Raw genomic sequence first — 25,380 nt, forward strand, 5'->3', positions numbered from 1 at the left:
GTCTGCTCTCTGAGTCATCATACTTCCATCATGTTTGCCACACTGCGCTCATGCATCTCTCCTCCTGCCATCGTTTCGACATGAACATCTCCAGATTCTAAAAGCATTTTTGACTGACACTTCATTGAGTGAGCAGAGAATGCATAGAGACGCCTTCTTAAAATAGTGTTTTTTCGCATAGCAGCGATGCTCTGCTAACGTAGTACTGTATACACATGCATTCGTTATCCATATTTGGCAGCTGTATGGAACACGGGCCAAAGGGGAACCAATAGACTTCTGGTGCTAATCTGGATAAAGGTGCAGTAAGATGATAAACATATCAATATCTCACATGTTAAAGTCTCAGTAGTATTGATACACCACATTTCAATTTAGTAGAACTAAAGTAGTAAAACTGTGTGTGTGTGCGTGCGCGTGTGGGTGTGTGTGTGTGTGTGTATGGGAATGATTAGTTGGCTTATTAGCATTATATTCAACTGCTGAACAAGTCAATACAGGCCTTCTAGGCAGTGTATCAAAGCCTTTGTTGGAACTTTGCGTTTGGCTTCTGACGTCGTCCTAGCATAAAATGAGTTTGCAAACTTGGATGCTGGACCAGAGAGACGAACCATCCTAGGTTAGCTTAGCGCTAGCTAGCTAGTACGACAGAATTGATTTAAAACTCTACCAAAGAGGAAAAAAATTCCCTGGCTTCTTCTGTCGGTCACTATGTATGACGAGGGTGCCTGGAGTTTAAAGTTATTTTCAACTAAAAGGAAAACCTTTCCGTAGGTTGATGTTGCTGTGTTTGTGAATTAGCCAGTCTTGCTATACTCTGACATGTTTTCAAAAATGTCGATACGAGGCTTGGTAAAGTACTTTTGATAACATATGGTGTACAGAAAGCACTATATGTGTACTCGATTTACCATTTTCATTTTTTGACTTTTGTTTTTCGGCAAAAGTACAATAATCTATTGATGTTGATTTGTGATTTGGTGGCTAAATGGTAAACAAACTGCAATTGGGGATTGGGTATGAGTCCAGGCACTAGAATTTCGATTTCATTTGACTTTTGAAAATTGTGTGAATCTCTATATTGTCTTCTTAAATTGTTTTATTAATCTTTGATTGCTTTGCTAGTAGCCGCGCTGTTCATTTAGTTAAAATTTTAAAAATCGACTGAACTTGCCAATAAACTAGAATTTTACACTCAACCTCATGAGTATTGGGGAAATCGCAAAATATTATAACAACAAAATTCTGTCATTCAACTTGTTGGTGATGAGTATCTATGGTGGTACAATTTGCTGCTGATTTGAACTGGTATTGTTCAGCCTTGTGGGAATGCTGCACTCTACCAAAAGCTATTCTAGTTTACCAGTGCAATGCATACGTGAAGGTGCTTGTTTGCGAATCACTGTAAAACCACACAGGAACCCTTGCATACGTGCATCCAAGCACTAATAGCGAATGTGTGCACCTGCACTGTAAACAAGCACAGCAGATGTGCCCACATTTATTGTTATTGTGTGCCATAAAATGCCACAAAAACTGTATGTGTGTGTTTTTTGTAGAAAGTGACCAAACCACTACTGCGGCTATTCACATGTAATGAACCCTCACTTATCAAATGAGCTTTGTGCTTTGGGGCCCTGTGATTACAACCGACTGCATGGTTGCAGACACACACGCTAACACAAACACATTTCTTGTCTCTCATGCTCTGACAAAAAATGCTGAAATTACAGAATTATGAGAGGTCATTAAAACAAAGCCATAGGGGGGTGATGAGGCCCTCGCGTTGCTATGGTGCCCAACATCTCCCAGCTGCCTCCTGGAAGACGAGAAGGAAAGCAATGGGACCAGAGCCAGCTTGGCATCGGGAATCTCAGCAACAGATTCCCTTGAACAGATTTAGCTCTCCTGTGGGTGCCAAGGATACAGTGGAGGACGGAGCGTGGCTCGCTTCAAACTAGTACAAGTAAATACGTTAGAATTTACACCATTGCAAAGCTTCAACTTCAAAGAAGTCCGGGAGATTATCACGTTTGGTAACGTAATGCCATTCATATGTGGTCAAAAGTTCACCTCCTGAGCATGCGGAATTTTTTGTGCATGGGGTCAGTTTAAGAGGTGATGATTTATTGAAGGAATTTATGGAATTCCCTTTCCTTTTGATTGTCATGCTACATCTTGAGCATATGATGTGGTGCAATCCTTCTGGTGGAGTTACTGTACATCCATTATTTTTCTTTTTTAATCTCAAGTAGGACCTTATTGGCTATTTATATACATTTTATAACCAATGTGACTTTTTGTTTTAGCAAGAAAAAGCTGTAACCTGTGCCGATACAAATAGGTAAATAGAAATCATTCAAATTGGAGGTACAGAAACATTTGGAGGAAGAATTTAAATAAATATAACAATATGTATTACAAATTTGATGTTTGATTTGCCATGCAACAGGCATCCTCGAAGGCACATATGAATCAATAGGATATTTTCCTCTCTTCCTGCACTGTTTGGTGTGCATGGAACTGACATTACAGAATCATAATGAGACCATGGATCAATTTGTCTTAAATCAATCTCAATTAGTGTAATTCAGGAATTATCCAGCAATCAGACAAACAGAGAGATAAACTAACACACTCATATAATGCAGCACCACTGCATTTTTTTTTAATGACTTTTCTTCAGCTTTGGTAGAGGTTTGTGCCCTTCTGTGTACTATTTATTTTTTCCATTTAATTAAGATTTCACTGTCATTGCAGATGACGCAGGTACAAATCAATTGGATGGATTTACTGCTCATTGTATTATTCCTCATTCGTTCCGTAATTAAACGTTGTGTTGTGTATGCGTTTGTGGGGTTGAGACCGTAACAGGTTGATTAGATGACGTTTTGTTTGTTTTGCTTTGGAATTTACTTATGACTTTTACTTCCTCTAAATAGTCAGGTTTGATTGTCTTTGTCACCATGAAAATTGTTTGTTGGTCAACATGTTTGTTGCTTATAATGTAAATATAATAATAGTGAAACTAAAATAAACACCATCAATGTAGACTGTACATTGTGAAGACAATACTACATTTTATTGTAGATCTGGATGAAAATGTTGAGTCAGGATCAATATTTTCTCACTCTTTTCCACCTTTTATCACTTGATCAGTTTTACAATGTTCAATATAATTGAACCATTTCTCAGTAAACCCAAACATTTTCAGAATTAAATCTAAATTGATAGAATTTAAAATTTTGTTTTGCTATACTTTCATTGGGCTGTATTTATTTTTGAAACATTGCAATAAGAACAACAACAACAACAACAACAACAACAAAAAACGTGCATTTTTATTTTTGCATGGTGAAAAACTTCATTTGTGATCATTGGCTTATATTTGTGGGAGTATTTTGAAGCATAATATGACAGAAAAAAATGTTTTTTTCACATCTGTCGGGGTTTACTCTTTTAATTTGACTCATTCTAAATTACAATATTCTCTCGTTCATCTAGTGATTTATTCTATTTACTACGTTTAGATCTTTCCTCAACAAAGGCGTTGATAATGATAAACTGTAGATTATCCTGCAGATCTCCTTCCAAATCAAGATAAAAAAAAAAGGAGAGAGATGATCATATATAATGAGCTAGTGGGTCAGAGATCCAGTTCCATTCCTCTCTATGGAGGTCAACATCAAAGCCGAAGCATCCAAACATCCTTCTAGTGGATCCACACTGAGGCTCATGGCTGTCTTCAGAACATTATCATTCCTAACGGAATAATATCCACTACTCAGTTCACATTGCTTACGCACCTCATTTGTCTTTTTCCAGTCATCCTCCCACACCCGCTCCTCTCTGCCGTCCGCACACTTGATCATTTCCTCTTGTTTGAGGAGAATTTGCTGCAGTGCCCTGTCCCTTTGGGAAATAAATGGGTTTTTAACTTTATGTGAGCTATTCCCATTGATTTATACAGGGGGACAGGAAGCCATGGTCTTCACCATATAATGTGATCTCTTTAGTAGAATGAGAAATCTGTCAAAAGTTAAAGTGCCACTGATCATCACACCCACCTAAGTAGGGCGAAATTCTTTCTCCGCATTTGACCCAACCCCTGAGGGAGCAGTGAGGAGCAGCAAGAGCCGCACTCAGGAATCGTTTGGTGATCTAACGCCCCCCAATTCCAACCCTTAATGGTGAGTGTCAAGCAGGGAGTCAAATGGGTCCCATTTTCATAGTCTTTGGTATGATTCGGCTGGGGATTGAACCCACAACATCCCAGTCTCAGGGTAGACACTCTACCACTAGGTCACTGAGCTGGTAAAGCCAATACAGCATTGTTATTGCAAAGCCATCATCGATTAAAGATGATCACCCAACCAAAAAAGAACTCATTCGGAATAGTTCAGAACAGCTGACACCTTAATTTTTATTGAATTGGTTAATAAAGCTGTAGACAATGACGAAAACAATATATAAGAAATCAGTTTTGTGATGTCAGCCCCGAGTGTAAATGCTTTTAAATCCAGATTAAAAACTTTGCTTTTTACCTGTACGTATGATTAAGGTCTTTTAATAAAAAAAATAAAAAAAATGAAATCATGTTTTTTTTTTTATTATCTTAGAAAATTTCTTTACTCTAAATGTTTTTAAAGTTTGCTGTACAATGTACGTTCTTTTAGTAAATTTTGTTTTTAAATGTGCTATAGAAATAAACTTGCCTTGCCTTGCAACTATACTGTCATGTTGTTGGCACAAATCATTAGCCATGTGTGGTCAATCATACACAAATTTACTCCCAGCTGTCAACCTTTTTGGGCATGCTTGCGCTGGTATATCATCCGAGCAATATCCTTAGTGAATAGGACGTTAACAGAGCTCAAGCTGCGGGTGCATAGGTGGAGCAATTTTTGGCGCCGTCAGCGGACGCAGTGCATTCTTAGTGGATTTGGCCCTAAGTCATGTGGGCTCGGCTCCCAGGATGAGAAGCCAGTTAGCCTTTGAACTGGTCAACTGTAAACCAAATTGGTCAGCCAAATGTTCAGCCTGCCAGTCAGCTCGTTCGCGTCATCCAGTCATTTATCCAATGGATCCATAGAGACTACGCGGCCGATTTGTGCCAGTCTCGACCTGTAGGAGACAGTCGGATATGTACGCACACTGTTTATACTCACACGGCCACAGCTGCTTGTTGTGGACCCATTAGCCCAAAGCAGATAGAGATGTTTTCCACCTCCTTCCAGCCTGTGATTCAGAGGAAGGGTGAGGTATTGTCTCGTGGTTGGGGGATGAAATCATTCCCTGCGTGAAAACACTCGCAGATGGGAGGAATGAGGAGAAAAGGGGAACCGGAGGAGCCGTGGATGTAGGTCAGGATGATGTGACACACGAGGCCAGACGTGGTTTTCCGGACAGACTTGAAAACCACCAGCAGTGAGGAAAAAATGTGTTGTGACTTGTCTGTAAACCACAAAAATCTTGCCAACAATGGCATGGCACAAACTGATGATGAATGTGCTTGGGAGATATGTCAAACTGGGAGTGACTCCAAACAGCTGTACAACTTGTTATTCTCGCTTTTGGTCAAGAATGTAAACAGAAAAACTTTGTTAGCAACATCCATCCATTCACTCCATTTACTATAGTGTTTCTCCCTATTAGGGTTGTGGATGAACAGGAGTCTATCACAGCTGTGGACAAACAAACATTCACGAGCATGTTTTGAAACTGGAAGGAAATGGGAGTACCCGGTGTGCCATTCAAACCCAGAACCTCAGAACTGTGAGGCAGATGCGCTAACCACTAGGATACCGTGTTGCTTGTAGAAGCACATTATTATTACCAACCCAGGCATTTAGCCTACTTTGTTTTTTGGTTACAGTCACGAAATCAGAAAAGGAGCATCATTGACACTGGGGGGGGGTGGGGCACTATTTCCGTAGACAGGCGTAAAAAGCGGCGTAAATGTATTTTCATTCTGGGGTAAGCAGAATGTTGGGTCACGCACTAGTGAATTGACTGTGCTCGGGCTAAAATCGGACGCATCTTCGTTTTCCTTCCAGGTCAAGTTTAACGTGTTTGAATTGCATTACCTGAAAATTTGTGTTGTTAAGTTGGTCAAGAACCAATTTCATTTTTTTTCTTTTTTTTTTTTAACTATGGAATCAATTGTGATAGCCCATCATTGATTGTGCTTGACCGCCTACTGGACACATATTTTTTTTCATTTACTGGTATGAGGGAAACATACATTTTCAGCTGTCACTGCATTCAATCTACAAACCATTTAGGTAATAATCAAGTTTGTTCAGCAAATGAAATGGACCAAAAAAAAGTGCCAATCTGTATTTAATCTTCTTAGCTTGCATTTTTGTCTTTGTGTTTTTAACCACCAAACATGCTTGAGAGAATAGATGCTTTCCAATGAGTAATGTTTTGGAGGGAAGAAAAAGCTTAGTGTGTGCAAATCTAAATCGCTGTCTCTTACATTTCAAAGGAAGTGGAAAGAGTGGCATAAATTACTTTTTTTTCCCTCTCAATTTGATTCACTTGTTTATTTCAAACTCATGTTTCATATAACAAATACAATCTCCTCGTTCTACAGAAATTGTGACCCAGTGGCCTTGACTCATTATCAACAACTAAATTTAACTCGACTGTATGCAATTTTCTTGTGTTCGGCTCAGTGTCTCTCAAAGAGGAAAATGTTACATAATCCCTTTTGAAGAAGCATTCAAGTTTGAAGTGAGAGACACTCCAACTGTCAACTGACAAAGATCGCTTTTTGCCTGTATCTCATGTTACCTATTCTATTCTGTTAAAAATAAAACATACAGGTTGAACACTCTTCATGCTTTATATATACCTGCACTACATGTATTCAGTACCTTGACTCCCATAGACACGCTTAAAAAAGGGGTTAAAATCAAAGCAGACTGGGCTGTGATGAGTCGACTTTTACTCACAAGTGACGAAAGATCAGAGAAAACACGATCCCATTCCCGTCAACCGCATGCGCATGTTTCATTCAAGGCCTTGATTGACTACAACAGTTACAGATTGAGTTTGCTGTGGAAAACAATTTTCCAACAAGGAAACCCAACCACAGAATTTAACTTCTGCAAATCTGCATCTTTAATAATTGGCTATATGCATTGCTGATAAATGAAGTGTGGATTAGGCATGTTTGTATGTTACATGGATTTGTCTTCCAGTTTTAATGCTATGTACACTCACACTGGAACCAAAAGGCTGGGCCTTGAGAAGGAACCTCGAGTCCTCATTAGTTGACTGGTGATAGTCTGGGTTAATCCCAGGTAATCCTGTCCGGGCCAGACGGGGACATTTATTGCACTAAACCTTGATCTTGTTACTGCTGTTGCACTGTTATCGTGTAAAGCTTTATATTCAAACATTGCAGTAATTACAGATTATTTTGAAAATAAAGTACTATTGTATGTGTTGAAGGTGCTGGGTTGCAGACTTTTAATTCACAAAATTTTACATGGACAAAATAGGTTGGGCAAGTTACTATTTGTTTTTTTGGGGAAAAAAAAAAGAAAGTGTTAATGGATTGTGCCCAAAAGGTCTGAATATAGACTATTTATGTTGAAAATGAAAACAGGCGCGTGCACACACACATGCTGTTCACAAAAATAACTCCTTTTGCTAGAATGAAAGACATGAGGTGAATACAAAAACATCAACTGGAACAACTCTCAACAGATTGCAAACCTTTGGCAAGGCTAAACTGTTGGAAAAAGTGACAAACAAAACAACACCTAACAAATGATAACTCGCACTCTTTCCCTTGGTGGAGTTAACTATAGGAGAGCATTGTTTTAGTATTGTTCGTCCACCTGATTAAAATGGACAAATGGGGAGATTTTGATTCTGGGATGGTCTCTACCTTTTGTGCCATTGTGACCCAAACACAGCCCTCACCTTGGCAGTCTGCTAATAAATAAATAAATAAATAAATAAATATACTCACTCCACTGTAGACCTTGTCTAAAGTGTATGAATGCCATAATAGCTTAAGTAGCAAAAAAAAACAAAAAAAAACGGAATGAAAATACAATATTTGGTCTGAACCTTTGACTAAATGGAAATAGTTTCTTCCTTGACACGGCCCTCCTCTCAAAAGTTTTGTGGAAGTCTGTGAAGTAGTTTTTGTTTATACTGAAGTAATCAAATAAGGCCATATTGCTATTATTAAAAAATATATTTAAAACCAGTCTTGTGTTGGGGTTTCATTTGAATGTGATAGATAGGAACAAATTTGTTTGGGTTTGGATCAGTGTTGCACTGTTCATTCATTTACTAGTGACACAAATGGCGCAAAGTGAAAAGACATCCCTTGATCTGCACCTTCATGGAATGTGTGCTTCCATGGACAAATGACCCCACCCTTTCATGGTGTTGGGGAATTTGTTTAACGAGCTAGTTTTAACTATTAACTTAAAAGTAGCATATAACCACCATATCAATTCAAAATGTCTTGATGTTCTCGCTGCTTTGGAAAATTTAATGAACACACATGCACACACATCACTAGATGAGGAGTTCCCAGGGGAGTGGATACAGAATGGGAGGGAGATACTGGGGGGAACTGTTACAGCTCTACATTTATCACACAAGTTGTTTTCTCTTCAAATCCTGATTAGTTGACTCTGTGCTTCCCTTTGGTTACCCTAATGTGATTTCTGAACATGTGAATGCAAGGTTAGCACATGTCAGGCTTAATGTATATTGGGGAAAATGTAAGTAACCACATTGATTACCTGCTTTTCATCATGCCACTGACAACCCCTTTGGATGGGTTTTTCATCTTCGCGGGACGCGCACTAAACCTGGTAAAAGCAGACCTTGCAATAAGAAAGAACACGCCTGCTCCACACGAACACTTCATTAGGGATTACTAACTGATGAGAGCTCTGACGTTTACACTGTCCGTCAGTAATCCCTGAAAGATTAACCGTAACCTTGCACTTAAATGTTGAAATAGGTATAGGCTAACATCTAATAAACTCCACAAAGCCTGCCTTGCCTTAAACTAAGTGAGATGGTTTTGCAATGTATATATCGGATAATGATTAATATTTCCGGTATTTCAGGGTGGGGTTTCCACCAGCAAAATGATACTGTGCAATCCATGTACCAGCAATAAACGCATTCATGCAATTCCTGAGGAAAACTTACAGTCTATAGAATGAATCTGCCTACCGCTTTATTATGCACGACTAATGAGAAAGTATGACAGGGGATATGAATGCAAACGTAAGTGAATTTACATTTTTAACAGCTATGTTTGATGGGCTCTTCATACATGCATTTAGAATGACACATGCATGCACACGCTATTGAACCACGTGATTGAAGCATACTGTGAAATCACAGCTGGATGACTCTTTTCACATGGTCACACTTCCCCCACACGTACACACACATACGCAACGATCATAAAGGATGTTCAATGCATATTTTCAACATCAAACACTGGGCAGCTGCATCATAATTCCTTTGTTTTTAGATTGTGAATAATGAAATCTCAGCAGTGATGTTTGCTTCTGTATATAATCGACTCCTATAAGCGCTGATAGAAAGTAATCCCACGGCAGGATGTGCGCTCATACTCTTGCATACTAAGATTCCACTCTGCTCCTTTCTTGTTCTCATTATGCTGCCCTGTACGTACAATTCCCTTTGCACAAATAATTAACGAGGAATAATGACAACACAAAGAGCGTAGAGTTTGAAAGATTCCCTCGAATGCTCAATTCATAGGGCCTTATTTTCGTGCCCAGCGCAAAGCGCAGTCTAATCGTGCGCATGTGTGCGCATGAGTTTTCTTTCTTTTGGTATTTTGCTTGACGGGCACAGAAGAGGACTTTTTGCCCCGCTGTACACCATTGTGGGAGGGAATCGAAGGCCAAGTGATGCAGCTCCCCTCAATCCATTTATATTCAGGTGAGGAGTACACCGTCTTCATGTAGAAGGACTCGCTGGAGTCCATGAAGGAGATTGGCGCATGCAAAGTGCATGGACTCTCCAAGACCTTCACGTGCGAATTATGTAGTGACCGCCCATGTGACTTGGGCAATTGGAGAACGACTTGCACTCCCAATTGTGCGTCTGTGTGACAACGCTCTCCCCACAACCACCACCATTGTAAATATTTTTAAGATGATAATGATAATAGTTCATTCAAAGATTTGATTTCTGCAATGATTCAGAGGATTACGTGCATGCTGACGTCATATTTATGAATGAAATACAATTAAATGGAACACACATGCCTTTGGGAGGCCAAATACTGTCTGCCTGCGCCTCGATCAAATCCAACAAAATCACGTTACACCACCTGTTTCACCACTTAGACCTGGTTTTATTGAGTCTAAAATTGAAAGTACTTTAACCCCACCCCTCAAATTTCAAGATGCACAGAAGATGGAGTGGTTGGAGTGTGATAAATTATGGCAGAACAACTATCGAGGCAAAGCACGGTCTACCAAATTCACTGACATGCTAAACTAGACTTGCCCTGGTAGGCCGTCAGGTCAGACACGTTTTCGTTCAGTTTCGCTCCACTACCAGGGGCACTAAATAATCTTTACTTCATAAAATAGATTTATCAGTAGTAAGTAAGAATCCGTGGAGTTCACCCTGTGAAAACCCGCCAATTTTGTGTTTTCGGTGGTGAAACCCCGGCACTATTTTGCGATGAGGCGCAGTGATCTCTGGTGTGGGCGTAGTGCTGTAAAGAGGTGATGTGACAATAACACTTATAATGTAATTCTTTTTTGTGTAAAGGCGGGTTGCTGCAGGCAGATGAGATGATGAAAAATAAATAAATAAAATTGATTCTCTAAAAATGAAAAACACTTGGTTGTTAATTATTACATGCAAATGTGTTTTTTTTTTTTGTCTTCTGTATTTATAATTGTTCTTTGACCAAGAAAGTATATAAGTCTATAGGTGTATTGTTATTTCTATCCAAATATACGATTATTCACTAGAATTTTCAGTAGGATATCCGAATACCAAAATATTCGATAGCTGCAGCACTAATAATACTAATTTTGAGTTGTGGCACGCCCACACGAGTTATTTTACCACACACCCATGTCAAAACTAGCTTACTGCACACACTGCACCCCAACGTCAAATTTTTGCTAACATAATAATAATAACAACAACAACAACAACAATAATAATAATAATAATAATAATAATAATAATAATATATGAATTTTGTTGGATCCAAAAGCAACTTACATAATTATATATTATATGATTGTAATTGTCTTATTTTCAAATGTTTAAATATTTTCTTGATTTGAACAAATATAATTGTTTTGAATAATCTTGATTTCGATTATTACCAAAATAATTGTGATTATTATTTTTTTCCATAATAGAGCAGCCCTAATGTGATGTGAATATGTGTATCTTGTGCTCATCTTTCCCTTCAATTTTCTATTTCAGGCAGGATATACTGAAACGAAGATTCAGGCGTGATTTCCCCCAGCTGGTTTTTCACACCCCTTTCGAGCAACACCTCTGAAATGGTTTTTGTAGAGACATTACCAACAACTGACAAACTTTTAGACAGGGTACCTCACTCATCAGATACATCAACTACTGAGTCTACTGACGTAAGCCAAGAAAGTGACACTAACACATGGCTGGTACAACATCAGGTTGTAAAATCACAGGGCATACGAGGACACTTTACAGTGTAGGGCTGTAAAATCTATGTAAAATCTGCCATTTTGTTTGTTTCATTATCAAGATGTTAACTCTCCATTTTAACACTTTTCAAGCAAAAATAAAAATGTCTGTATTCCATTTTCCACAAAAAAATGCCCAAAACAAAGCTGTTCCATTGAAGTTCCATGGTTTTATTGTGAATGCACATTTGATTTTTATTTGATTTTTTTATTTTTTTTAATTAATATTTTATTGTGTGTCGGGCATAAATAACATGCTGTGATGACATAATCTGATACTTTAATAAATATTCTATGTTATAATAATCTGGGCTCTGAATGCATCTATTTTCATCTAGTCCATTTTGCCTTGTTCCAGGTTTGTGGTGCATTGTAGTATTTTTGGCCGATGTATGCTGCTTCTTGTGTACCTTTCATGACGTAGTAGGTTGTAAATTGTTTTCATATATGAAACATAAACATTGCTAAATGTAACATTCGTGTGCTGGTGTCACTTCCAGTTGAAGCGTTTTTTGGGTTTTTTTGGCACAAATTTAATGATCTAAATTCACATGATTGCACCAAACCACCAATACTTGTTTCTGATGTTAGGTACATGTATTTATAACATCTGGGAATGATATTCTGTTGCCAAATTTAATGTAAGACGTTTTAAAACCAAAAACTGCAGCAATAAATTTTCGTTTTTTGTTATTTACCTATATATGCATTTCTGGCTTGTGACAAAATTGGGGCAGGAAAACATTGGGTGAACTTTTAACCCAAAGTTCAGAAGGGTATTATCTATCAAAAAATGCATTGAACAAGTAGTGCCCAGACAGTGGAGCGAAACTCATTTTCTAGGCACTTTTTGGGGGTTCACCCCACGGCCTATGGCACAAAAATGAAGCTGCACCTGTTTTTACGCCGAGCGCAGTCTACTTGTTGTCACCAAGGTAGCTAGTTTGCCTTTATGCCCAGCGAGGTGCAACAAAGTTACAAGTAATGTTGTTCCGCTACCAATACATGGTATCGGCAAAGACCTCGATACTGCATTAAAACAGTGGTATCGGCATTGATGAGTACTCACAAGTAACATGCCGATACCATTAGTTCCGATGCTAATATAGGATGCAGCATCTTGTGTCTTGCTCGTGCATGACATTCACTGATGTGTGACATATTCACTGCATGCTGAGCCAAGATATCCTATGGGCCTTTGAATGCTCCGAACCAATGGCAGGACAGCTTTTTCATGTTGAGAAAAAAACAACTTAGGTATCGGTGCGGTATCGGCCGATACTGCAAAGCTGGGTATCGGAATCGGTAAAGTGGGCCAAAAAACGGTATTGGAACAACACTGGTTATAAGTTACAGTTGCAAGTCATTCCCATTTTTAAGTCGAGCAGACAGACACCTATAATAATAATAACAATAACAATAACAACAACAATAATAATAATAATAATAATAATAATAATAATAATAATAATAATAATAATAATAATAATAATAATAATAATAATAATAATAATATAACTAAACACCAGAACATTAAATATGAGTATTTGGGTCAAACTGGAAAGAATGAAAAAGAAAAAATCAAAAAAATATTAACACCCTTTATTTTATTAAAATATTTTAAAATAACCTCCCCAAAAAGTAGACATGTGTTTGAACATTATTCTGGTAAAACAAAATCAAACATATATATACAGGGCGGCATGGCTTTTTTCCCGACCCTTGTGACCATGTCGAAGTGTCCTGGAGCAAGTGATCAGCAGGTGAAAGCACTACAAGTGAAAGACCACAGACCAAAGAAAACTATTCTTCTTCACACTTGAATATACAAAGCATGTCGCCCTCACACTAAGTGGCAAACGGAATTGATTTTTTCTTGAGTAACATTATTATGTGCACATTCATACTGTATGTATGTCCTGAACCTCATCAATTGTTGCCAAATCAATACTAGCCACAATGTTAGCTCATTTAGCCTTTGACCTTTTGTCACCCATACACATTATGAATATAAAACAAAACCTTTTACCTTCTCAAAAATAGCTGATACTTTCTGAAGAACTGGGGGGTGGGTGGGGTGGGGGGGGGGGGGGGCATAACCACATTTGCAGTCCCTTCTCAAGGTTTCTTATTTTTCCCCTATTATTAGGGCCCGAGCAGCGGCGGCGGCGGTGCCGCTGCGAGGCCCTATTGTTTTTGTAGGAATTATTATTATTATTATTAGGGCCCGAGCAGCGGCGGCGGCGGTGCCGCTGCGAGGCCCTATTGTTTTTGTAGGAATTCTTATTATTATTAGGGCCCGAGCAGCGGCGGCGGCGGTGCCGCTGCGAGGCCCTATTGTTTTTGTAGGAATTCTTCTTATTATTATTATTAGGGCCCGAGCAGCGGCGGCGGCGGTGCCGCTGCGAGGCCCTATTGTTTTTGTAGGAATTCTTATTATTATTATTATTATTAGGGCCCGAGCAGCGGCGGCGGCGGTGCCGCTGCGAGGCCCTATTGTTTTTGTAGGAATTCTTCTTATTATTATTAGGGCCCGAGCAGCGACCGCTGCGAGGTCCCTATTGTTCCTGAAGGAATTCTTATTAGGGCCCGAGCAGCGGCGGCGGCGGTGCCGCTGCGAGGCCCTATTGTTTTTGTAGGAATTCTTCTTATTATTATTATTCTTATTATTATTCTTCTCCGCAAACAATCGCATTTTTGAGACACTAAACGTGACCGAAAACTCACCAAACTTTACACGCACATCAGGCCTGGCGAAAAATTTGATATTTTAAAGTCGCCATACATGATAACAGAAAAATGGCTCCTTAGCGCCCCCTACATAGGTTAAACGGATCCCTGTCCTGCTACGATTGTCCGACGGCTATGAAAATTGTGTGGCACCTGTAGCACATCCCAATGAACAAAAACCTCTTTGAAGTGTGTACCCTAAAATAGACAGAAAGTGAGGTATGAGTATTTAAATGTCCAATTTTGGCCCAGTTTTGCATATTTACAGGGGTCATACTTTTGCCCGCTTCTCCTACACGGTTAACCCGATTGACTTCAAACTTGGGATGTACCATCTCAACACCTGGGACAACATCATTGTGAAAAATGAAAAGTTTTTGATATACTATATGACGGCGGTGGCGCATCAAATTTAGAGTTTAAAAATTCTTACTTCACAAAGCATTGCCGGTTGTACGTTTAATCTAGAGCTACGAAAATTGGTACACATATGTAACAGGCTATGACCTACAAAAAACTCTTTTTGAACCATATGCTAAACCTAACAGGAAGTCCACCATTTTGATTTATTTTGGAACGTGTTGCCATTTTTTTGGCCATTTCATTGGGGTCTTATTTTAACGAACTCCTCCTACAGTGTTTATCCGATCATCTTCAAACTTGGTGTGAATTCATCTTAAGATGTTGAAGATGGAAAGTTATTGAAAGCTTTGTAGTTCGTCACACGCTGTTGTCATGGCATGCACTGTTTGCAAAGGAAAAAAAATATCCTTAAAGAAGCATTCCCATTTATACGAAGCAGCGAGAGCTACGAAAATTTGTAGACATATGTAACAGCCCAAGATGTACAAAAAAGTCTCTTGGTGCCCTGTGCTAAACCCAACAGGAAGTCCCCCAGGGGCCGGGCATCACATTTTGAGCTAAAAAAACTCCTCTTTAACAAAGCATACCCGGCTGTACGTTTCACCTAGAGTTACCAAAATTTGTAGAGGTATATAACAGCCCTCGAGGTACAAAAAACTCTTTTTGAACCATATGCTAAACCTAACAGGACGTCCGCCATTTTGATTTACTTTGGAATGTGTTGCCATTTTTTGGGCCATTTCATAGGGGTCATATTTTAACGAACTCCTCCTACAGAGTTTATCCGATCATCTTCAAACTTGGTGTGACTCATCTTAAGATGTTGAGGATGAAAAGTTATCGAAAGTTTTTTATTTTGTCGCACGCTGCTGCTATAGCGATGCATTGTTTGCCAAGTAAAGTGCTGCTTTGTTTTTTTATCTATACATGTCTGAAAACTCATGAAACTTTGCAAACACATCAGACTTGTCATGAACATGAATTTTTAGAGATTTATTGTGCAATTTGCAATAAATAGCGCCCTCTAGACATTTTTATGAAGTATTTCCGATTGTATGATTCTGCTAGATTTGTGAAAATTAGGACAGACCCCTATCAGCCTAATACCTACAAAAAAGTATTATGTAGCCATTTGCCAAACCAAAGAGGAAGTCCGCTATTTTGATTTTATTTTGGGAATTATACATCATTTTTGGCCTCTTTCATAGAACTTTGCACAGACAAGGCATGGGAAAAACTAACATTTTAAATGGTCCTTGTTCCATGTAACAGTACCCCAACGTGCCAGTACCCTGACGTGCAAGTAACCCAACGTTGTGCTCAATAGCGCCCTCTATGCATTTTTATGGAGCATTTCCAATTGTATGATTCAAGCGATACACAACTAAAGATGACTTGACCTAGATTTTTGAAAACTGGGAGGCATACCTATTAGCTTAAGACCTACAAAAAGTATTCTGTAGCCGTATGCTAAACCTAAAAGGAAGTCCGCCATTTTGAATTTATTTTGGGAATTGCACACCATCTTTGGCCTTTTGCACTCACAAAGCTTGTCAAAAACATTTTAGATGGTCCTTGTCCGATTTGACAGTACCCCAACGTGCCAGTACCCCGACGTGCAAGTACCCCAACGTGGCCCAGGTTGCGAGGGCCCTTTATAGCTGCTCGCAGCTCTAGTTATTATTATTCTTCTTCTTCTTTGTTATTATTCTTTTCCGCAAACAACCACATTATTGAGGCACTAAACATGAACGAAAACTCACCAAACTTTACACGCAGATCGGGTCTGGCGAAAAATTTGATATTTTAAAGTCGCCATACATGATAACAGAAAAATGGCTCTGTAGCGCCACCTACATAGGTTTAACGGATCCCTGTCCCGCTACGATTGTCCTATGGCTACGAAAATTGTGTGGCACCTGTAGCACATCCAGATGAACAAAAACCTCTTTGATATGTGTACCCTAAAATAGACAGGAAGTGAGGTATGAGTATTTGAATGTCCAATTTTGGCCCATTTTTGCACATTTACAGGGGTCATACTTTTGCCCGCTTCTCCTACACGGTTAACCCGATTGACTTCAAACTTGGGCTGTACCATCTCAACACCTGGGACAACATCATGGTAAAAAATCTAAAGTTTTTGACATACTATATGACGGTGGCGGGGCATCAAATTTACAGTTTCAAAATTCTTACTTAACGAAGCATTGCCGGTGGTACGTTTAATCTAGAGCTACGAAAATTGGTACACATATGTAACAGACTATGATCTACAAAAAAGCCTGTTGGTGCCATATGCTAAACCTAACAGGAAGTCCGCCAGAGGCGAGGCATCAAATTTTGTGTTTCAAAATTCTAACTTAATGAAGCATTCCCGGCTGTACATTTCACCTAGAGTTACCAATATTTGAAGACATATGTAACAGCCCTCAAGGTACAAAAAACTCTTTTTGAACCATATGCTAAACCGAACAGGAAGTCCGCCATTTTGATTTACTTTGGAACGTGTTGCCATTTTTTGGGCCATTTCATAGGGGTCTTATTTTAACGAACTCCTCCTACAGAGTTTATCCGATCATCTCCAAACTTGGTGTGATTCATCTTAAGATGTTGAAGATGAAAAGTTATTGAAAGCTTTTTATTTTGTCGCACGCTGTTGCCGTGGCATGCACAGTTTGCAAAGGAAAAAATTACTTCTTAATGAAGCATTCCCAGTTGTACGAAGCAGCTAGAGCTACGAAAATTTGGAGACAAATGTAACAGCCCACGATGTACAAAAATGTCTCTTGGTGCCATGTGCTAAACCCAACAGGAAGTCCCGTAGGGGCCGGGCATCACATTTTGAGCTAAAAAACTCCTCTTTAACGAAGCATTCCCGGTTGTACGTTTCACCTAGCGCTATGATAATTTAGAGGCATACATAAGAGCCCACGATGTACAAAAAAGTCTCTTGGAACCATGTGCTAAACCAAACAGGAAGTCCGCCATTTTGATTTATGATGGGATTTGTAGACTTTTTTTGTGGCCTTTTTTAGGGGTCATATTTTAACTCCTCCTACAAAATTCATCCGACCGTGTTCAAACTTGGTGTGTTTCATCTTAAGATGTTTAAGATGCAAATTTATCGAAAGTTTTTTATTTTGTCGCACGCTGCTGCTATAGCGATGCATTGGTTGCCAAGTAAAGTGCTGCTTTGTTTTTTTTTATCTATACATGTGTGAAAACTCGTGAAACTTTGCACACACATCAGACTTGTCATTAACATGAATTTTTAGAGATTTCTTGTGCAATTTGCAATAAATCGCACCCTCTATACATTTTTTATGGAGCATTTCCGATTGGATGATTCAAGCGCAAAATAACTAAAGATGACTTGACTTGACCTAGATTTGTGAAAACTCAGAGGCATACCTATTATATTATTATTATTTTTTGTACCTTACAAGATTATCTCTTGTGCCACATTAAACCCCTTTGCAGGCCTGAGCCAAACCACGGTCCATACATTTGATACCACTGCTTTATTTCAATGGTCAAGTACTTCATAACCACACCTACTTATGCTTGTCCTTGCATATATAGTAGACAACAAAGAGCTCTTTCAACAAAAGACATTTCCATCTACAAAGTCATACAAGGTAAGCACTCTATAAATTCTGCAATCACTACACTTCTATTCCTAAATTATCACTTCAAATACCAACAATGGTTAATACAGCTACAAATTTCTTGTATGTTTATGAAGTATGATACTGTATTTATTTCTACTCCTTTGCTTTTCTACAGAACATGAACAAATCAACAAGCAAATTCTCTTTTGATAAAGACCCTCTAATCATCTCCATACGCAAAGATTGCCAACTTTTTTCCGTAAGTATACAATACATAAACTAAACAGCTTTCTCAATCATATACAGTATGCCATACATATATGTATTAAGTTCTCATTTATTAACAGGTTTGTTAAAGGCACCTTTAGTGTGTTTTTCTGTTTGTAATGTTTCTCCACGAGCACGTCTAGCCATTGATATCATGTAGAACACATATGCTAACCTTTTAGAGACAATTGAAGCTTACTTGCACAGTAGCCACTATCTTAACCACTTAATTCACATGTCTACTTGACAACTTATTACATGTAGTGAAATGGTACTTTGTGCGTCTTATGCTTTTTTCTGAACACTGCTTTTCAACTCTTTCCTTAAAACCAATACATGCGGCACTGTTATACTGTATAAATATATATGTCCGTGTGTATATATAACCATTTATGTACCTGTCGTATCCTTACTTTTATTCATCATTTCATCACACAATCCTAAAACATTGCTTTTTGACCCAGAGGATTCAACTATACCATTTTTGCGTGTCTTATTACTTACTAGCTATATTATTTATTAACGGGCAAAAACTATGAATATAAGATCACCGTCAAATATTACGTCTGTAATATCCATATACAGTGCATTACATAATATGCATTTGTATTAAGACACTACCATGCTAAAAATATGCACACGACTGTTCTGTAAACTACACCTAAGACAACCAAACTTCACAGATCTAACATGATTCTTCATTCTTTTTTGTTCTACAGATGTATCAAATGCTGCCACACAGACAGAAGAAGCCACTGAGGACATGCACGAAGACGATGATCACAATATAACAGGACAGGTTAACCCCCCTGAAGTTTTAGCCCGCAGGTCAAAGCGTCCTAGGACTAATTCATCCATGGAGGTTACATTATCCTAAGACAGACTATGTGCTAACCCAAACTCTTTGACCCCAAGGGATTCATCTGTCCCAGAAAACTTTTACACTAAAGAGTTTATCTGTCCTAGGGCGCTGTTAACCCCAGGTTAAAGTGTTATTTAATCTGTCCTGTTACAACAGCTATACATAAACAGCTGCATTCCTCTCCTGTTCCATCTCTCGCACTTCTTTCATCTCTTTTTCTCCTCTACTTATACCTATGCTTGCTCATGTGCTTTTTTCCCCTTTAGATGATGTCATTGGTTAGCCTGCTTCAAAGCTACATTTTTTCTTGAATAACTGTCACACATTTACTGTTTGCTGGACCCTACAAAACTGTCACAATACTTCACTATGTCATGAATACATATGTGTTGCACAGCGACACCACATTAAGAGTCATCAAAAAGCTTTTTATTTGATCACACACCATCTCTGTGCCATGCAATGTTTTCAAATAAACAGATGCTGGTTTTGAATATCAAACGAGCGACTTTTCATGAAACTTTGCACACACATCAGAAAGTCCACACTTTTGAATTTATTTTGGGAATTGTGCATCATTTTTGGCCTTTTACTGCACCTTTTTACACACAAGGCACGGCAAATGCATTTCTATTTTCCATGGTCCTTGTCTATTTAACAGTACCCCAACGTGCAAGTCCCCCGACTTGCATATACCCCAACGTGGCCCGGGTTGCGAGGGCCCTTTATAGCTGCTCGCAGCTCTAGTTCTTATTATTATTATTAGGGCCCGAGCAGCGGCGGCGGCGGTGCCGCTGCGAGGCCCTATTGTTTTTGTAGGAATTCTTCTTATTATTAGGGCCCGAGCAGCGGCGGCGGCGGTGCCGCTGCGAGGCCCTATTGTTTTTGTAGGAATTCTTCTTATTATTATTATTCTTATTATTATTCTTCTCCGCAAACGATCACATTTTTGAGACACTAAACGTGACCGAAAACTCACCAAACTTTACACGCACATCAGGCCTGGCGAAAAATTTGATATTTTAAAGTCGCCATACATGATAACAGAAAAATGGCTCCTTAGCGCCCCCTACATAGGTTAAACGGATCCCTGTCCCGCTACGATTGTCCGACGGCTATGAAAATTGTGTGGCACCTGTAGCACATCCCAATGAACAAAAACCTCTTTGAAGTGTGTACCCTAAAATAGACAGAAAGTGAGGTATGAGTATTTAAATGTCCAATTTTTGCCAATTTTTGCACATTTACAGGGGTCATACTTTTGCCCGCTTCTCCTACACGGTTAACCCGATTGACTTCAAACTTAGGATGGACCATCTCAACACCTGGGACAACATCATTGTGAAAAATGAAAAGTTTTTGATATAATATATGACGGTGGCGGCGCATCAAATTTAGAGTTTAAAAATTCTTACTTCACGAGGCATTGCCGGTTGTACGTTTAATCTAGAGCTACGAAAATTGGTACACATATGTAACAGACTATGACCTACAAAAAACTCTTTTTGAACCATATGCTAAACCTAACAGGAAGTCCACCATTTTGATTTATTTTGGAACGTGTTGCCATTTTTTTGGCCATTTCATTGGGGCCTTATTTTAACGAACTCCTCCTACAGTGTTTATCCGATCATCTTCAAACTTGGTGTGATTCATCTTAAGATGTTGAAGATGAAAAGTTATTGAAAGCTTTGTATTTCGTCGGACGCTGTTGTCATGGCATACACTGTTTGCAAAGGAAAAAAAATATCCTTAAAGAAGCATTGCCAGTTGTACGAAGCAGCTAGAGCTACGAAAATTTGTAGACATATGTAACAGCCCAAGATGTACAAAAAAGTCTCTTGGTGCCCTGTGCTAAACCCAACAGGAAGTCCCCCAGGGGCCGGGCATCACATTTTGAGCTAAAAAAAACTCCTCTTTAACAAAGCATACCCGGCTGTACGTTTCACCTAGAGTTACCAACATTTGTAGAGGTATATAACAGCCCTCGAGGTACAAAAAACTCTTTTTGAACCATATGCTAAACCTAACAGGACGTCCGCCATTTTGATTTACTTTGGAATGTGTTGCCATTTTTTTTGCCCATTTCATAGGGGTCATATTTTAACAAACTCCTCCTACAGAGTTTATCCGATCATCTTCAAACTTGGTGTGATTCATCTTAAGATGTTGAAAATGAAAAGTTATTGAAAGTTTTTTATTTCGTCACACGCTGTTGTCGTGGCATGCACTTTTTGCAAAGGAAAAAAATCCTTCTTAATGAAGCATTCCCAGTTGTACGAAGCAGCTAGAGCGACGAAAAATTGTAGACATATGTAACAGCCCAGGATGTACAAAAAAAGTCTCTTGGTGCCATGTGCTAAACCCAACAGGAAGTCCCGTAGGGGCCGGTCATCACATTTTGAGCTAAAAAACTCCTCTTTAACGAAGCATTCTCGGTTGTACGTTTCACCGAGCGCTATGATAATTTAGAGGCATACATAAGAGCCCACGATGTACAAAAAAGTCTCTTGGAACCATGTGCTAAACCAAACAGGAAGTCTGCCATTTTGATTTATGATGGGATTTGTTGCCATTTTTTGTGGCCTTTTTCAGGGGTCATATTTTAACGAACCCCTCCTACAAAATTTATCCGACTGTCTTCAAACTTGGTATGTTTCATCTTAAGATGTTTAAGATGCAAAGTAATCGAAAGTTTTTTATTTTGTCACACGCTGTTGACATAGCAATGCATCGAATTGCACACCATATTTTGCGTTTTGATTAAACAGACAAAGCATTCCCGGTTGTACGTTTCACCTAAAGCTATGATAATTTGCAGGCAAACATAAGAGCTCAGGATGTACAAAAAAAGTCTCTTGGAGCCATATGCTAAACCAATCAGGAAGTCCACCATTTTGATTTACGTTGGGATTTGTAGCCATTTTTTGTGGCCTTTTTTAGGGGTCATATTTTAACGAACTCCTCCTACAAAATTTATCCGACTGTCTTTAAACTTGGTGTGCTTCATCTTAAGATGTTTAAGATGCAAAGTTATCGAAAGTTATTTATTTTGTCGCACGCCGTTGTCATGGCGATGCATTGTTTGCCAAGTAAAATGCTGCTTTTTTGTTTTGGTCTAAACATGTGCAAAAACTCATGAAACTTTACACACACATCAGGCTTGTCATCAGCATGAATATTTTAGAGATTTCTTATTCAATTTGCAATAAATGGTTCAATAGCGCCCTCTAGACATTTTTATGAAGCTTTTGCAAATGTTTTGTGTTTTATGATTCAGCTAGATTTGTAAAAATTGGGATACCTATCAGCCTAAGACTTACAAAAAGGTTTCTAAAGCCATATGCTGAATCAAAAAGGAAGTCTGCCATTTTGATTTACTTTGGTATTTGTAGCCATTTTTTGGGGCCTTTTATAGGGGTCATATTTTCAATAGAACTTATCAGATCGTCTTCATTCTTTGGCGTGTTTCATCTTAAGATATTTAAGATGAAAAGTTATTGAATTTTTTTATTTTGTCACACTCCTTTGCTGTAGCCATGCATTGTTTGTGAAGAAAAATGCTTTTTTGAGAGTCTAAATATGGGTGAAAACTCAACAAAACTTTGCACACACACCAGACCTGTCTGGAACATGAATATTTTATTTAGAGATTTGTTGTGCAATTTGTAATAAATGGCTCAATAGCGCCCTCTAGACATTTTTATGAAGTATTTCCGATTATATGATTCAGCTAGATGTGTGAATATTGGCAGGCTTGCCGAATATATTCAAAAAGTATTCTATATAGCCATGTGCCAATCCATTTTGATTTTATTTTGTTAATTGTGCATCGTTTTTGGCCTTTCCATGAAACTTTAAAAACACAAAGCATGGCAAAAACGTTTACAATTTAGATGGTTTCCTATTTGACAGTACCCCAACATGCCAGTACCCCGACGTGCAAATACCCCAACGTGGCCCGGGTTGCGAGGGCCCTTTATAGCTGCTCGCAGCTCTAGTTATTATTCTTATTATTATTCTTCTCCGCAAACAATCGCATTTTTGAGACACTAAACGTGACCAAAAACTCACCAAACTTTACACGCACATCAGGCCTGGCGAAAAATTTGATATTTTAAAGTCGCCATACATGATAACAGAAAAATGGTTCCTTAGCGCCCCCTACATAGGTTAAACGGATCCCTGTCCCGCTACGATTGTCCGACGGCTATGAAAATTGTGTGGCACCTGTAGCACATCCCAATGAACAAAAACCTCTTTGAAGTGTGTACCCTAAAATAGACAGAAAGTGAGGTATGAGTATTTAAATGTCCAATTTTTGCCAATTTTTGCACATTTACAGGGGTCATACTTTTGCCCGCTTCTCCTACACGGTTAACCCGATTGACTTCAAACTTGGGATGTACCATCTCAACACCTGGGACAACATCATTGTGAAAAATGAAAAGTTTTTGATATACTATATGACGGCGGCGGCGCATCAAATTTAGAGTTTAAAAATTCTTACTTCACGAAGCATTGCCGGTTGTACGTTTAATCTAGAGCTACAAAAATTGGTACACATATGTAACAGGCTATGACCTACAAAAAACTCTTTTTGAACCATATGCTAAACCTAACAGGAAGTCCACCATTTTGATTTATTTTGGAACGTGTTGCCATTTTTTTGGCCATTTCATTGGGGTCTTATTTTAACGAACTCCTCCTACAGTGTTTATCCGATCATCTTCAAACTTGGTGTGATTCATCTTAAGATGTTGAAGATGAAAAGTTATTGAAAGCTTAGTATTTCGTCGCACGCTGTTGTCATGGCATGCACTGTTTTTAAAGGAAAAAAATATATCCTTCAAGAAGCATTCCCATTTGTACGAAGCAGCTAGAGCTATGAAAATTTGTAGACATATGTAACAGCCCAAGATGTACAAAAAAGTCTCTTGGTGCCCTGTGCTAAACCCAACAGGAAGTCCCCCAGGGGCCGGGCATCACATTTTGAGCTAAAAAACTCCTCTTTAACAAAGCATACCCGGCTGTACGTTTCACATAGAGTTACCAACATTTGTAGAGGTGTATAACAGCCCTCGAGGTACAAAAAACTCTTTTTGAACCATATGCTAAACCTAACATGACGTCCGCTATTTTGATTTACTTTGGAATGTGTTGCCATTTTTTTTGGCCATTTCATAGGGGTCATATTTTAACAAACTCCTCCTACAGAGTTTATCCGATCATCTTCAAACTTGGTGTGATTCATCTTAAGATGTTGAAAATGAAAAGTTATTGAAAGTTTTTTATTTCGTCACACGCTGTTGTCGTGGCATGCACTTTTTGCAAAGGAAAAAAAATCCTTCTTAATGAAGCATTCCCAGTTGTACGAAGCAGCTAGAGCGACGAAAAATTGTAGACATATGTAACAGCCCAGGATGTACAAAAAAGTCTCTTGGTGCCATGTGCTAAACCCAACAGGAAGTCCCCCAGGGGCCGGGCATCACATTTTGAGCTAAAAAACTCCTCTTTAACGAAGCATTCCCGGTTGTACGTTTCACCTAGCGCTATGATAATTTGCAGGCATACATAAGAGCCCGTGATGTACAAAAAAAGTCTCTTGGAACCATGTGCTAAACAAAACAGGAAGTCTGCCATTTTGATTTATGATGGGATTTGTTGCCATTTTTTGTGGCCTTTTTCAGGGGTCATATTTTAACGAACCCCTCCTACAAAATTTATCCGACTGTCTTCAAACTTGGTGTGTTTCATCTTAAGATGTTTAAGATGCAAAGTAATCGAAAGTTTTTTATTTTGTAACACGCTGTTGCCA

At 38.7% G+C, this 25,380-nt stretch overlaps 1 long non-coding RNA gene across 1 annotated transcript; it reads left to right on the forward strand.

Annotated features, from left to right (window-relative positions):
* The first annotated feature begins 18,563 nt into the window (after positions 1 to 18,563).
* On the forward strand, positions 18,564 to 19,748 carry LOC144013189 (uncharacterized). The gene is made up of 2 exons (XR_013282165.1): positions 18,564 to 18,692; positions 19,420 to 19,748. It is a non-coding gene; the product is annotated as an uncharacterized LOC144013189 (long non-coding RNA).
* Positions 19,749 to 25,380: the final 5,632 nt, after the last annotated feature.

Source organism: Festucalex cinctus, chromosome 2, assembly GCF_051991245.1.
Source record: "Festucalex cinctus isolate MCC-2025b chromosome 2, RoL_Fcin_1.0, whole genome shotgun sequence".
NCBI lineage: Eukaryota > Metazoa > Chordata > Actinopteri > Syngnathiformes > Syngnathidae > Festucalex > Festucalex cinctus.